Genomic DNA, 14,189 nt, shown 5'->3' on the forward strand with positions numbered 1-14,189 from the left:
GAACTTAAACTTTTTATTTTTTTTAATCAAAATTCCATATCTCGGGCTAGGGACCTCGGAATTTGATTTCGGGCATACGCCCAAGTCCCAAATCACGATACGGACCTATCGAAACTGTCAAAATACCGATCCGAGTTTGTTTGCTCAAAACGTTGACCAAAGTCAACTCAGTTGAGTTTTAAAGCTCAAATTCACATTTTTTTCTATTTTTTCACATAAAAACTTTTCGAAAAATTTTACGGACTGCGCACGCAAGTCAAAAAATGATAAATAGTGCTTTACAAGGTCTTAGAATACAGAATTAACTATTAAATTTAAAGATGACATTTTTGGTCATCACAGGTTCGGCATTTTCGGTATTCGGTTTCTTAAAGTGCTATACCAATACCACATCTAATTAAATTCGGTATGGTTCACCTTTTCTCCTTTCGATTTCGGTTAATTCGTTCTGGTAACTTCCGTTTATTCGGCTCCTAGTTCATAAAGCCATATATTGTAATATTTTTAAGTAAGGTACTCACAAATACGAAAATAAAAGTATTATAATAAAGCCATCTATGTAATTACATTTGTGAAAGCAAATTTGACATGAAGAATCATGTAATATTATGTCATTATGTTAGCTATTGATGAAAATTACACGGTAATAATGTTATCACAACTAAATAGATTTTTATTATTGTAACATTATGTAAGTTTTAGTTCGTGTAATTATAGTATTTAGACGCCAAACATACCCTTGAGGTACATAATGAATTTTAAGTTAAATTATTTATAAATATAGGAAGTTATTATTTCCGGATAAATAAAAATCATAAGACGAAAAAGAAAACTAAAACCCAAATAAATCTATACATAATAGGATATGCAAAACAAGGAGAGGATGACGAGTGTCATCACACAAAAAAATCTCAATTTTAAAAAAGCAAAATAAATAAAATAATTAGCAAAATTCAACGATAGGATGACAAGTGTCATCACAACAAAATTATATTTTTATATAAATAAAATATTTAGCAAAATTAATAAATAAAAATCTGCACGGAGTAAACACTTAGAAAAGTTAATAAATTAACAAAGGATAGGATAAGTAATACAATAATTTTTAATTAGTTTAAAGAAAAGATAATTATAAATCTATTTTAATAATAATATTTGTAACCTAAGATCCAATTAAAAGCTATAGGATTTCATCAAATAAGTAATACAATTTTTTTAATTAGTGTAAAAATATCTTAGGAGATATCTTCAATTAAAACGATAGCCAAAATCTAAAAAACTTTAATTTTAAAAATAAAAATAAGTAAAAAAAATATTTAGCAAAATTGATAAATAAAAAACTGCATTCAGCAAAACACTTAGCAAAATTAATAAATTAAAAAAGGATAGGATAAGTAATACAATATTTTTTTTAATTAGTGTAAAGAAAAAATAATTATATTTTTATAACAATATTTATAACCTAAGATCCAATTAAAAGCTAGTATAAGATTTCATCAAATAAGTAATCTATCTATATCTAATAGGAGAGGCAAACCATGAGGATGATAGGTGTCATCACGAGAAAAATCTCAATAAAAATCAAATAAATATATCAAATATTTAGCAAAATTCAAGGATAGGATGAAAAGTGTCATCACTAGAAACAAATTCAACTTTCAAAAGCAAAACAAACAAATAAAATATTTAGCAAAATAAATAAATAAAAATCTACAAGGAGCAAAACACTTAGCAAAATTAATAAATTAAAAAAAGAGTAGGATAAGTAATACAATATTATTTTAATTAGTGTAAAGAAAAAAAATTATACATCTATTTTTATAGCAATATTTATAACCTAAGATCCAATTGAAAGCTATAAGATTTCATCAAATAAGTAATCTATCTATATATAATTAGAGAGGCAAAACAAGGAGAGGATGACAAGTGTCATCACCAGATAAATCTCAATTTTAAAAATTAAAGAAGTAAGTAAAATAGTTCAAAAAATTCAAGGATAGGATGACATTCATCATTAGTAAAATTTTAATTTTAAAAAGTACAATAAATAAATAAAATATTTAGTAAAATTAATAAATAAAAAACCGCATGGAGCAAAACACTTAGCCAAATTAATAAATTAAAAAAGTATAAGATGAGTAATATAATATTTTTTAATTAGTGGAAAGAAATATAATTATACATATATATAGGAGAGACAAAATAAGGAGATGACAAGTGTCATCACAAGAAAAATTCTAATTTTAAAAAGTAAAATAAATAAATAAAATATTTAGAAAAACTGATAAATAAAAAACTACATGGAAAAAAAATAATTAGCATAATTAATAAATTAAAAAAGGATAGGATAAGTAATACAATATGTTTTTAATTAGTGTATAATAATAATAATTATTATTATACATCTATTTTTTTTAACAATATTTATAACCTAAGATCCAATTGAAAGCTATAAGATTTCATGAAATAAGTAATACAATATTTTTCTAATTAGTGTTAAGAAAAAAATCTTAGGATATATAATTAGTTTTTAATTTTTGTTGAATTAAACATCTATTTATATATAATAGGAGATGCAGAACAAGGAGAAGTTGCCTTGCGGCCGCAGTCCAGAAATGTGCGGCCGCAGAATCCTCCTTCCTGCCAACTGAAGAAATCTGCGGACCGCACATGGAATTGTGCTGTCGCAGAACCTCCCGAGGGGTATTTTTGTCCGTGATTTTTGGGCCTGTATAAATAGACAAGTTGCACAAAATTAGGTCAAGTTTGAACATTAAAAGTTGTTGTAGCCATTTATTTTTACTACTTTAGGAAGTTTTATATTATTTTGGTGTTTAAACATTAGATTTCATCATTTTAATCTTTTATTATAGGTTTAATTAGCTTTTCTTCTTTATTTTCTTCAAATTCCATTATGAGTAGCTGGATTTTTACTAGGGTTGTGACCCAACCCTAGTGTGTAAAACTTATGGGTGATTGATTTTATGCTTGTTTATGATTGGATGTTGATTATTTAGCTTAGTTCATGCTTCAATTTTAGAATTAATGATTGCAAATATTGATTCATGCCTATTTAACTTAATCTCTACTTGAGAAAGAGAAACCTAGTCTAGGATAACTTGGCTAACAAGAAACTGGGTTAATTGAGAGATTGATTAGCCTAATTAAAGGGTTCAAACTAGAGATAGTAAGAACCCGACTTGAACTCATATCAACCATTTTATTTGATACCCATTTGGGATTGAGAAAACCAAATTGGGTAAAATCACTCTCTGACCAAGAGGTATTGAGTGGGTAACGTAGAGTTGAGAGCTATAATATACCCCAATCAACAAAACAAGTATTAACGTCTTTATCCCATTAGGCAAACACCTAGGTTATGGTCACAGCCCTAGGCCTTTAAACTATTTGGAAAAATATCAAAAACATTCATCTCTAGTTTATTTACCTTACCTTGCAATCATTAGAGTTATAGTAGAAGTAGAAATCAAAACTCTGTTGTGGAAGTGCAATTTAGGTAGTCCATTCACTTGCTTCAAATATATACTCCTGACACCCCTTATAACTCCCAGTGGATTCGACCCTGACTCATAGTTAGGTAATTATTATTGCATACGACCATATCATATCTCTTATTGAGGTGTGTTGTGGATGTCATCAATTTTTGGCGTCGTTAACGGGGAGTTAAAACGGTGTTAGCTATATATTTGGGTTTATTTTTGGAATATCTTCTTTTCTTTCCGTGTTACTAACATGTGCGAGAAATCCTAGGTACAACCATGGCGAACAATGAGCTCGAAAATTTGCCTTTGGAGGATGTGGATGTCGAGGATGAGCAAGTTGATGAGGTTCCTCTTGAACCTCAAGCCAATAGAAGAGGCCGAGTGCCTCATGACAATGTCCCCGCTCCACCCCCACCTCCACCACGAGCGGTTCCACACCGGATATTACCCAATGAAGGATATGTAAGTGTAATATTCCCTCCCAGTATTAGGACGAAAAACTTTCAAATCACCAATGTGATGCTCACTTTGCTTGAGCAACGGGGTTTCTTCACCGGTGCTCCAACTCAAAATGCATACAAATATTTGAAGGGGTTTGTGGATACTTATTGGGGGAGCAAACAAACAAATGTCTTCGAGGATGCATTGAGGCTAAGGCTTTTTCCCTTCTCTCTACGAGAAAAGCTTTAGATTAGTTGGAACGGTTGTCGAACCATTCCATTCACACTTGGGATGAGTTGGCGGAAAAGTTTATTTCTAAGTTCTTCTCTCCGGGGCACATGGATACACTTCAAAATGAGATTTTGGCATTCAAGCAAAAGCCGAATGAACCACTATACAAAATATGGGAACGTTATAGAACAATGGTTAAGGAATGTCCCAACAACGATATGGCGGAGAACATGATTCAACAAACTTTCTATTGTGGGATTAACACAACCAACCAATGTGTAGTGAATCAACTTGCCGGTGGGAACTTCATGACTACGCCTTATGCGGAGGCGTGTGAGATTTTGGATGAGATATCGGAAATGTCATCGGTTTGGCAATCCCGGGCCAATGTTCCACAAGGTGACCCAAACATGATCCACCCTCACACAGAGTTGTAAGACCATGGGCAAGCCATTGCAGAGTTGACAACCACCATGACGCAACTAGCAAAAGCTCAACTAAATCAAGTGAAAATCCCAAGCAAGTCAATGCCATGGAGGGAGTGAACATGATGGTGAACAAGGGGAGGACAAAGGGTCTACAAGTGCAAAATCGAGCGGAGAATTATATGCAAGAAGATAGTGGTTTTGAGCAAGATGATTCCTAAAATGAACAAGAGGAGGAAGTGCAATATGTGAACAACTTTCAAGGGCAAAGAAACAACTTCCAAGGCCTAAACCAACAACAATGGCGACCTCAAAACAATCAAGGCAATTGGAATTCTAACAATCAAGGAAATTAGAGCGGAAACAACAATCAAGGGAATTGGCATAACAATCAAGGCAATCAGGGGTCGGGTTTTCAAAGTCCCCCGATGTATCAACAACCGAGCAACCCGCCTCCTTATCCTTCACATGGTTCAAGTTCTTCAAACAACGAGATGGGGCGTATTGAAAATATGTTCAAGCAAATGATAGAAAAGAATGTCGATTCGGATGCCTAACTTGCCTGACACAACACATCAATCTGCAGCCTAGAAGTTCAAATGGGGCAAATCTCCCACGCTTTAAATTCTCATCCTAAGGGGGGACATTCCATGGCCATTACTACAAGAAGTGGAAGAGGTGGGAATGCATCCACCTCAAGTCAAAGGCAATTTGTGGATGATGAGCAAGTGGTGCAAACAGAAGAGATCCCGAACAATGTGATGAAACCTAATGATGAAGTTCGGATTGATATTGATGATAGTGTGGAAGAGACTCAAGACGAGGTGAACCCGTCTAAGGATCACATGATATACCGGAGCCGATAGTGCAAAAGGCTAAGGCACCACTGCCTAACCCTCCACCTTCATACCCTCAAAGACTTGCCAAGTAAAATGGTGAGAATAAATTCAAGAAGTTCATTCAAATGATGAAGAGTCTCTCAATCAATGTGCCATTAGTTCAAGCTTTGGAACAAATGCCCGGTTATGCCAAGTTTATGAAGGATCTCATGACAAAGAAGCGGTCAATGAATTTTGAAACTATCAAAGTCAATCATCAAGTGAGTGGAATTGTGCATTCAATGGCTCCTAAGTTGGAGGATCCCGGTGCTTTCATGATTCCTTGAACAATTGGAAGTGCCGAGTTTGATAAAGCTCTTTGTGATCTTGGGGCAAGTATTAATTTGACGCCCTATTCGATTTTCAAGACTTTGGAGATTGGGCAACCAAGACCCACCTCTATGAGATTGCAAATGGCCGATTGTACTATGAAGAGGCCTTTGGGAGTGATTGAAGATGTCTTGGTTCGTGTTGATAAATTCATTCTTCCGGCAGATTTTGTCATTCTAGATTGTGAGGTTGATTATGAAGTGCCGATTATTCTTGGGAGACCTTTTCTTGCTACGGAGAAGGCTCTTTGTGATGTTGAAGTCGGAGAACTTATATTCTAGGTTGGTAATGAAAAAGTAGTATTCCATGTGTACAAGTCCATGCGGCAACCAAATAGCAATGAGGTGTGTTCTTTTGTGGACTTAGTGACCGATGTTATTATTGATGAAACAAGTGCTACAATCAATGTTGGTGATATGTTGGAGGTCGTCTTGCTCATTTTTGATGATGACGAGATGGATGGTTTCATGGAATGTATGAACTCTTTGCAGGGAATGGGGTCGTACAACTATGCACCCCAAAAATTATCTTTGGATCTTGAAAATAGGACAAACCCTCCTACAAATCCTTCTATTGAAGAGCCTCCTACCTTGGAGTTGAAGCCATTGCCTCCATATCTTCGATATAAATTTCTTGGCCCTTATTCTACTTTATCGGTTATTCTTTCCTCTTGTTTGACTAACGTGCAGGTAGATTCCACATTGGCAGTGCTACAAAAGAGAAAGAAGGGTATTGGTTGGATATTGGCGGATATTCGGGGGATAAGCCCCGCCTTTTGCATGCATAAGATCAAGTTGGAGTATGGCGCCAAACTATCTATTGAACATCAAAGGAGACTCAATGAGGCTATGCAAGAAGTTGTCAAGAAGGAGATTATCAAGTGGTTGGATGCTGGGGTTGTCTACCCCATCACCAATAGTTCGTGGACTTCTCCGGTTCAATATGTCCCAAAGAGGGGGGGGGGCATGACGGTGGTCACCAATGACAAGAATGAGTTTATTCCTACAAGAACGGTGACCAGATGAAGGGTGTGTATGGACTATCGCAAGCTTAACAAAGTCACAAGGAAGGATCACTTTCCACTTCCTTTCATAGATCAAATGATTGATAGATTGGCCAGATGTGCTTTATATTGCTTTCTTGATGGGTATTCGGGCTACAACTAAATTCTTATTACTCCGGAAGATAAAGAGAAAACAACTTTTACATGTCCCTATGGTATTTTTGCCTTCAAGTGGATGCCATTTGGTTTGTGAAATGCATCGGCGACTTTTCAAAGGTGTATGATGACTATCTTCACGGACATGGTGGAAGACTACCTTGAAGTTATCATGGATGACTTCTCCGTAGTTGGAGATTCTTTTAATGATTGTCTTGCAAATTTGGATAAAGTGTTGGCTAGATGTGAAGAAACAAATTTGGTGCTTAATTGGGAGAAATGCCATTTTATGGTCGAGGAAGGTATTGTCCTTGGCAACAAAATCTCAAAGCACGGAATTGAAGTTGATAGGCAAAAATTGAGGTGATTTCTAAACTTCCACCTCCAACTTTGGTGAAGGGTGTGCAGAGTTTCTTAGGCCACATAGGGTTTTATGTGCGTTTCATCAAAGATTTCTCTAAGGTGGTGAACTCGTTGTGCAAGCTTCTTGAAAAGGATGCTAAGTTCAACTTCAATGATGATTGCATGGGGGCTTTTGAATTGTTGAAGTTCAAGTTGACAACTACTCCCATTATCACCACTCCAAATTGGAGTGTCCCTTTTAAACTCATGTGTGATGAAAGTGACGTAGCGGTTGGGGATGTTTTGGGGCAATGCGTCAACAAAAATTTTCATCCAGTCTACTACGCTAATAAGACTATGAATAGTGCCCAAGTCAACTATACCGTTACGGAGAAAGAGATCCTTGCCATTATGTTTGCAATTGAGAAGTTCTGCCCCTACTTGATGGGTACAAAAGTCATTGTCCACATGGATCATGCGGGGCTTCGTTATCTTATGAACAAAGACTCCAAAGCACGATTGATGATATGGGTGTCACGCCCCGTTTTCTCACAAAAGCGGTCTTCGACATGTGACAACTCTTTTAAAGGGAGGTATTAAAAGAGATGAGTCACCACCTAACAATTTTTAAGGTGCGTTAGGGTACCTATTTGCAAATAACTCTGTTTGACTAGTCTGTGTCATCAAAGATCAGGTAAGGGCTCAAATTACCTCAAAAAAAAGGTGTTAGGCATTCTTCGAGGTCCACAACTATGGGTCCCGGCCGAATTTTAAACTATGTGGACTATGTGATTAGGCTAGGTGGTCGAATAAACAAAGGAAAATATAGAAGTCGAAGAGTCTTATCATAAAATATGAGAATCGGTACAAATCTTTAATGATTACAAAGATACAAATACATAGGTCTATGTTAGGTGACTAAGTGTAAATAACAAGTATATAAAGAAAGGGAGATCCTAAGTTTTTTAGCCTAAAGGATCACCCCATGCAACATAAATAATACTTCGCAACTCCCTTAAGGTAGGGGGTTGCTCATATTATTTAGCGGGCACAGACTATTATCTCCTGCTACCCAATTACTATGTTGAAGTTGTTACTTAAAGGCACTCTAATTCAATTCTAAATTGTACCCTATGCGTGCACTACCCGTCCCATACCTGTGGTCCAGGAGGCTTTGGACCTCTATTTGGGTGGTTTTAGACTTTACCTAAGTTGGTCAAAATGATAAAACTAATTGCGCATTCAAAACAAGTAGGACTACACATAATAGCAAAGAGTGGATCATGTTAGCCTCCACACGTAACAACAAAGCACGCAAACAAGTTCCAGGCTACATAGTGGACAATTTCAGGATTAAGACGTATTTGAGTCGTTAAGTCCTATGGGCATGATTTCTATATGATTCTGATTTCAGGTATCATGCAGGCAGTACTGCAATTTTTAGACTAATGCTTAGGCAGACTACATGCATTGTAAATCCTATAGGCATAATTTCTAATTGTTTGCGCATTGAAACGATCCTAGAATTATGAATTATCAGTGCTGATTTTATAGACGTATCTCTCAAGAAGGTGACAGTATCCTATAGGCAGGATTTCTAATAGTTGATAACTTAGGCAATGAAACAGCCTCGAAAGTCTAGTATTAACAACGTTGATCTCATAAACAATTTTTTAAGCGAGTGACAACATCCTATAGGCAGGATTTCTAACCATTGACAATCAGACTTGATTTTATAACGTTATACTCTTATAGGCATATCATCTAGGCGAGGCAGTGTAATAAAAACAAATAGGAGTAGTTGATTAAAAGATTGGTGTCCTATAGTCATGGTATCTAGATGGGCAATAGACTAAAAGTAATAGAAGCAATCGACTAATTGATTATTTGAAGTCCTATAGGCATGGTATCTAGGTTGACAAAAAGCATATGTCATACATCATATAGGCATGCTATCTGAATGCACACTAGTAACAAGGAATCGAGTATGGTAAATACTTGAACTAACATGTTTGGACAGTGTGCAAGTGAGATGTGGATGATTCCTATAACCATGATTTCTACTGATATGCAGAAATAAAGCAAGTTTATATAAAGTAGCACATAAAGCATGTAAACCTTATAGATATGTTTTCTACCCTTTCATGCGAATATTAGAATACCCCAGCCCCCTTCATTAATCTCCCCATTATTCGTTATTACAAATTATTGCAGGCCCAAATGACATAGTATAAACCTAAATATGACTGGTTACAAAATGAAACAGCCAAAACCCCAATAGAACAAACACAGGCCCAATGCAGAACAACCCAAGGATGTCCCAGGCCTTCAATGGTCTTAATCTTGGCGCAACAACAAACCCATACACCGCTTACCATAACAACCCGAGTTCCATACTCAAACCCAACATGTATGGCCCAATAATAGGCCTAACGAATAACCTTACTTACTCAAATCAGCCATACATGTGTAAAATGTTCATATAATTAACTAAACAACTTAAACACTTAGTTCTTAGAGTTGTGGCTAACAATAGCTCTAGCCAAGACATATAAACATGATCAGGCTAAATTGGGAAGCACACAAGGCAAGTTTGTGCTCGTAGTTCTAGTGACAGAGTTTAAGAGTGACCAACTGACTACGTAGGATAGTAAACCATTCCAAAGAGTTTCAATAATGAAGCATGATTCAGAGTCAACCTAGGGAACCTTAGATGAAGGTCTAACAGATTCAAGCAAGAGGCAAACAAAGCATAGTCAACACATGAAAATGTTCATCATGAAAACCCCAAGGAACAAAGTAACAGAACCAGCTCACGTTCAAGAAATTGCTTAATGGAACATGGGAAAGGCCCTATCATGCTGAACATTAATCATAATATAAGAAACATGTCGATTCTCAGAAGCAAGATAGTCTAGTATTGAACATGATACTAGTCGGCCATATGTGAGAGGAGAGACTAGTTATGAGGTTTCTTAAGGTCTCAAATAGTGTTGAAGAGCATAGGATTGCATAAGTCCAAGCATACATTAGATCTTAAATAGCATGGAAACAAGCCTTATCTAACCAGTATAATATCAGGAACTCAGCAGGTTGGGCAGGAATGACTTAACAAGGTCTGGCACGTATGTATTGATTATTACAAAGATATAAGACAGAGCAGGGAAAATGTATTAGTTTACAAGTAGTAGGGAAAGCAGGCTCAGGCTAGTAACATAATCAGGAGTTAACTCTAGTGAAATATTAAGTTATACATGAATGACTCAACAAGTATTAGAACATGACTCGTCTCATCACAAGAGTACAGAACAAAGTAAGAAGCTAAACTCAGAATAAGCAGCAATAATAGGCATTAAACGTACACATTAAAGCAAAAAGACTTAAGAAAACAGAATCAGGACAACAAACGGGTAAATTCGATCACTACAAAGCATAGAGCCTCAAGAAGAACTTCAGAGTATACAATAGCGTGTTGATTCACAAATTCTCAGAGACATAGATATGCAGAACAGGAAATCAAACGAAAGAGAACGGAATTGAAAAGGCCAGAGGTACTTACCAGTTACAGATTAAGGAACAAGTAAATACGAAGAATAGTTTCAACAACACTCCAATGTCAAATAGCGGAATGAACAGTAGAACCCAGGAAAGTGCGTCAGAGTTTCCAAGGGTTTCGAATGAACCCCAGGTAGTGTTCACACTAAGAAAGGTTAGATAATTGAATTCTGGTGGCCTTGGCTTTCAGCCGGCCAAAACATTGAGCCTCAGAGTAGTATAATATGAATAAGAATAAGAGAGTAGTAGTAATGTTTTAGTCATTCAAAGTCCGTCCCCAGGGGAAATTGGGGAGGGGGTTTATATCGTGTTGAGTCAAGCAAGTAAACAAGGAAAGAAATCAAGTAAACATGAATAAAAATAATAAAATATAGCATGCAATCAGTAAAATAACCGGAAAGGAAAGAAATTAAACTCCAAACCCTAGTTAGAGTTTAATACTCAAAAATCGGCCAACTGGTATGAAGAATCAGGCCTTTCTTCATGTATATGGACGAAATATTATCCAAATCTCCAAGATTGAGGTTGATTCCAGTCCGATATAGAGATGGTATTTGCCAAAATTGGGCAAATACCTAAGTAATACCATAAACGTGTGACTAGTAACGGAGAAACATAGATATGGTAAGCAAATAATGGTGGAATCCCATTATCAACGGGATTAGGAGAGGGAATAAAGGGAGAGGTGGCTAAAGTTCTTCAGAAGAGAGAAGAGGAGAGTTGAGGGGCTTTAGGGTGGCTGTTAGGTGGGAGATGAGGTAGGGTTTTCGGGTTTGGTTAATTAAAAGGGTTTGGGTGAGCGAGGACCGTTGATCTTGAGAGATCAACGGTCAGGATTTAAAAGATGAATGGGCGGGTCATTTAAAGCGGGTACCAACCAGTTTATTAAAGTGTCGTTTGGTTTTGGCCCAGGGGGAATTGGGCTAAGCTTTGGTCCAAAATTGGCCTTGTATTGGGCTGGATTTTAAATACAATAAATTAAAAAAATAATTTAATAAAATAGATAAATAAATATAAAAATATTATTTATGAAACTTAATATGTTAAAATAATATATGAAGGTTATATAAATATAAAAAAATTATTTTTACCTTGAATAAAATGACAAAATGCAATTAATCGTAAAGTGTAGGCTATTTTTCAAAAATTGTATAAATAGCTCAAAAATGCAAACATGTAATTATATGAAATGACGTAAAATATTATAAAACATACACATGGGTATAAATAATAAATTTGGATGATTAAATCATCCCAAAATAATTTGAAGGGATATTTAATAAATAATTAAATGCGATAAAATCAATTTTAAGCTTTAAAAATTATAGAAAATTATAGAAAATTCTTATATTAATCCTGTAAATTAGGTAATAATGCAAGAAATAATATTTTGAAAGTATACATGATATTTATAAAAACATGAGAGCAAAATTGGGTATCAACAACTCCCCCTCTTTACCCGGGAATGATGAAAGAGTTATCGGGTAAAGAAAATGACGACCAATTTTGTCCGAAGTGAGTTAGGAATGATGTGTTTTGAAAAATGGGGGCTGATCCCTGGTTCTTGAGTTTCCTACATATCCTTGGTGTTACGAGAATCAGGCCGTGTGTAGTTCTGGATCAAATGACGAACAAAACCGATGGAATTGTTATAAGAGTGGTCGCATGTTTCAAAAAGGACCTTTTGGATGCGATATTGTCGTAATCAACGGATGATTTTAGGTGGAGCTATGAATGCTAATTTGATCGTTACGGATATATAAGGCAGATATTTGAACGGTTATAGAACAAGAGGTAGTTAATTGCTGATTATCGGTTACGTTTGAGGTGATCGAAGGATGTGAACGTTATGAATGGAAACTGGAGCGAGAATTGCTCATGTTTGTAGAACGGTTACCGACCGAGTTACCCGCAAAACTTAAAACACGATGCATGCGAATATATATGGGTTATTGCAAAAAAATTAAACTTGATGCAAATTTCCTTCGGACCACGAGAGTTGTCTTTGGACGATGAGGATGATGTCCTTAGACTATGACATTCTGGGCCATGAATCGTATGATAAGGGATTCAGAGGCCATCAAAGGGTGTCCTCAGGCCATAAGGATGGTGCCTCCAGACTATAACGCCTTTGAATAATGATATGCAGTTTTGAGAGATCCTCCGGCCATGGCATGATGTCTTCAGGCTATGAGGATGATGCCTTTGGACTATGACGCCTTCGGACAATGTGGCAATGTTTCAACCCATGAAATGCAAGTATATGGTAATATCGATCGTTTGATGGAGGAAACAGGTGATGCTTTGTCACATGCAAGAACGAGACAAGACAAGGCTTAGTCTTGTATGAGATGAGGGTAGTGCTTAGCCCGATGTGAAGAAGGGAGACAGTACTTGGTCTTATGTAAGGAAAGGCAGTGCTTATCCTTATGCAATGGTGAGGCAATGCTTAGCCTTATGCAACATGGAGGCAGTGCTTAGCCTTATGCAAGGAATGGAGACAATGCTTAGTCTTATGCAAAGAAAGGCAGTGCTTAGCCTTGTGCAATAATGGAGACAGTGCTTAGTCTCATGCAAAGAATGGAGACAGTGTTTAGTCTCATGCAAGGAGTGGAGACAGTGTCTAGTCTCATGCAATGAAAGGCAATGCTTAGCCTTATGCAATAATGGAGACAATATTTAGCCTCATGCAAGTAATGGAGACAATGCTTAGTCTCATGCAAGAAAGGTAGTGTTTAGCCTTATGCGATGATGAGGGCAGTGCTTATCCCTATGTAAGAAGAGCAATGTTTGTATGCAAGAGGGCAACATATTTCTTAGCTTGATGCGTTTGCATTTGGCGGCTTTTGTCGGTGTGAAGATAGTGATCTTGTTGTGTGTATATATTTGTGGACGTTCCTGCTATATCCATTGTGCTTGCATCCAAAGTAAAATTGTGAGTTTGGAGGGGGAAAAGTTGGTTCGTGCTCTCGATTCCTTGCTTTGCTTTTGTTCCTATCTCAAGGTCCTGTTTGAGTCATCCCGGGTAACGTCTGGCTACTATAGAAAGAATGAAATTTTCAAAAAACATGCATTTGTGATAAATTGTTCATATAAAAATGTATTTGTTCGAAATATGTGGTAATGCATGAGAGAAAATAATTTTGTCGAATTGGTGACTGTGACACGCTTTGAGACATTGCAACTTCCTTAACTAGGAATTTTGAGGATCCTCCTCAAAATTCTACCCCAGTTTAAATGCATACTTCTGGCGATACGTTCCTTGGCGATTCCGAATATGATAAGATCGGGCAAACTCGAGACCTTGCACTAGTTCTGACCATAG

Source organism: Nicotiana tomentosiformis, chromosome 11 (assembly GCF_000390325.3).
Source record: "Nicotiana tomentosiformis chromosome 11, ASM39032v3, whole genome shotgun sequence".
NCBI lineage: Eukaryota > Viridiplantae > Streptophyta > Magnoliopsida > Solanales > Solanaceae > Nicotiana > Nicotiana tomentosiformis.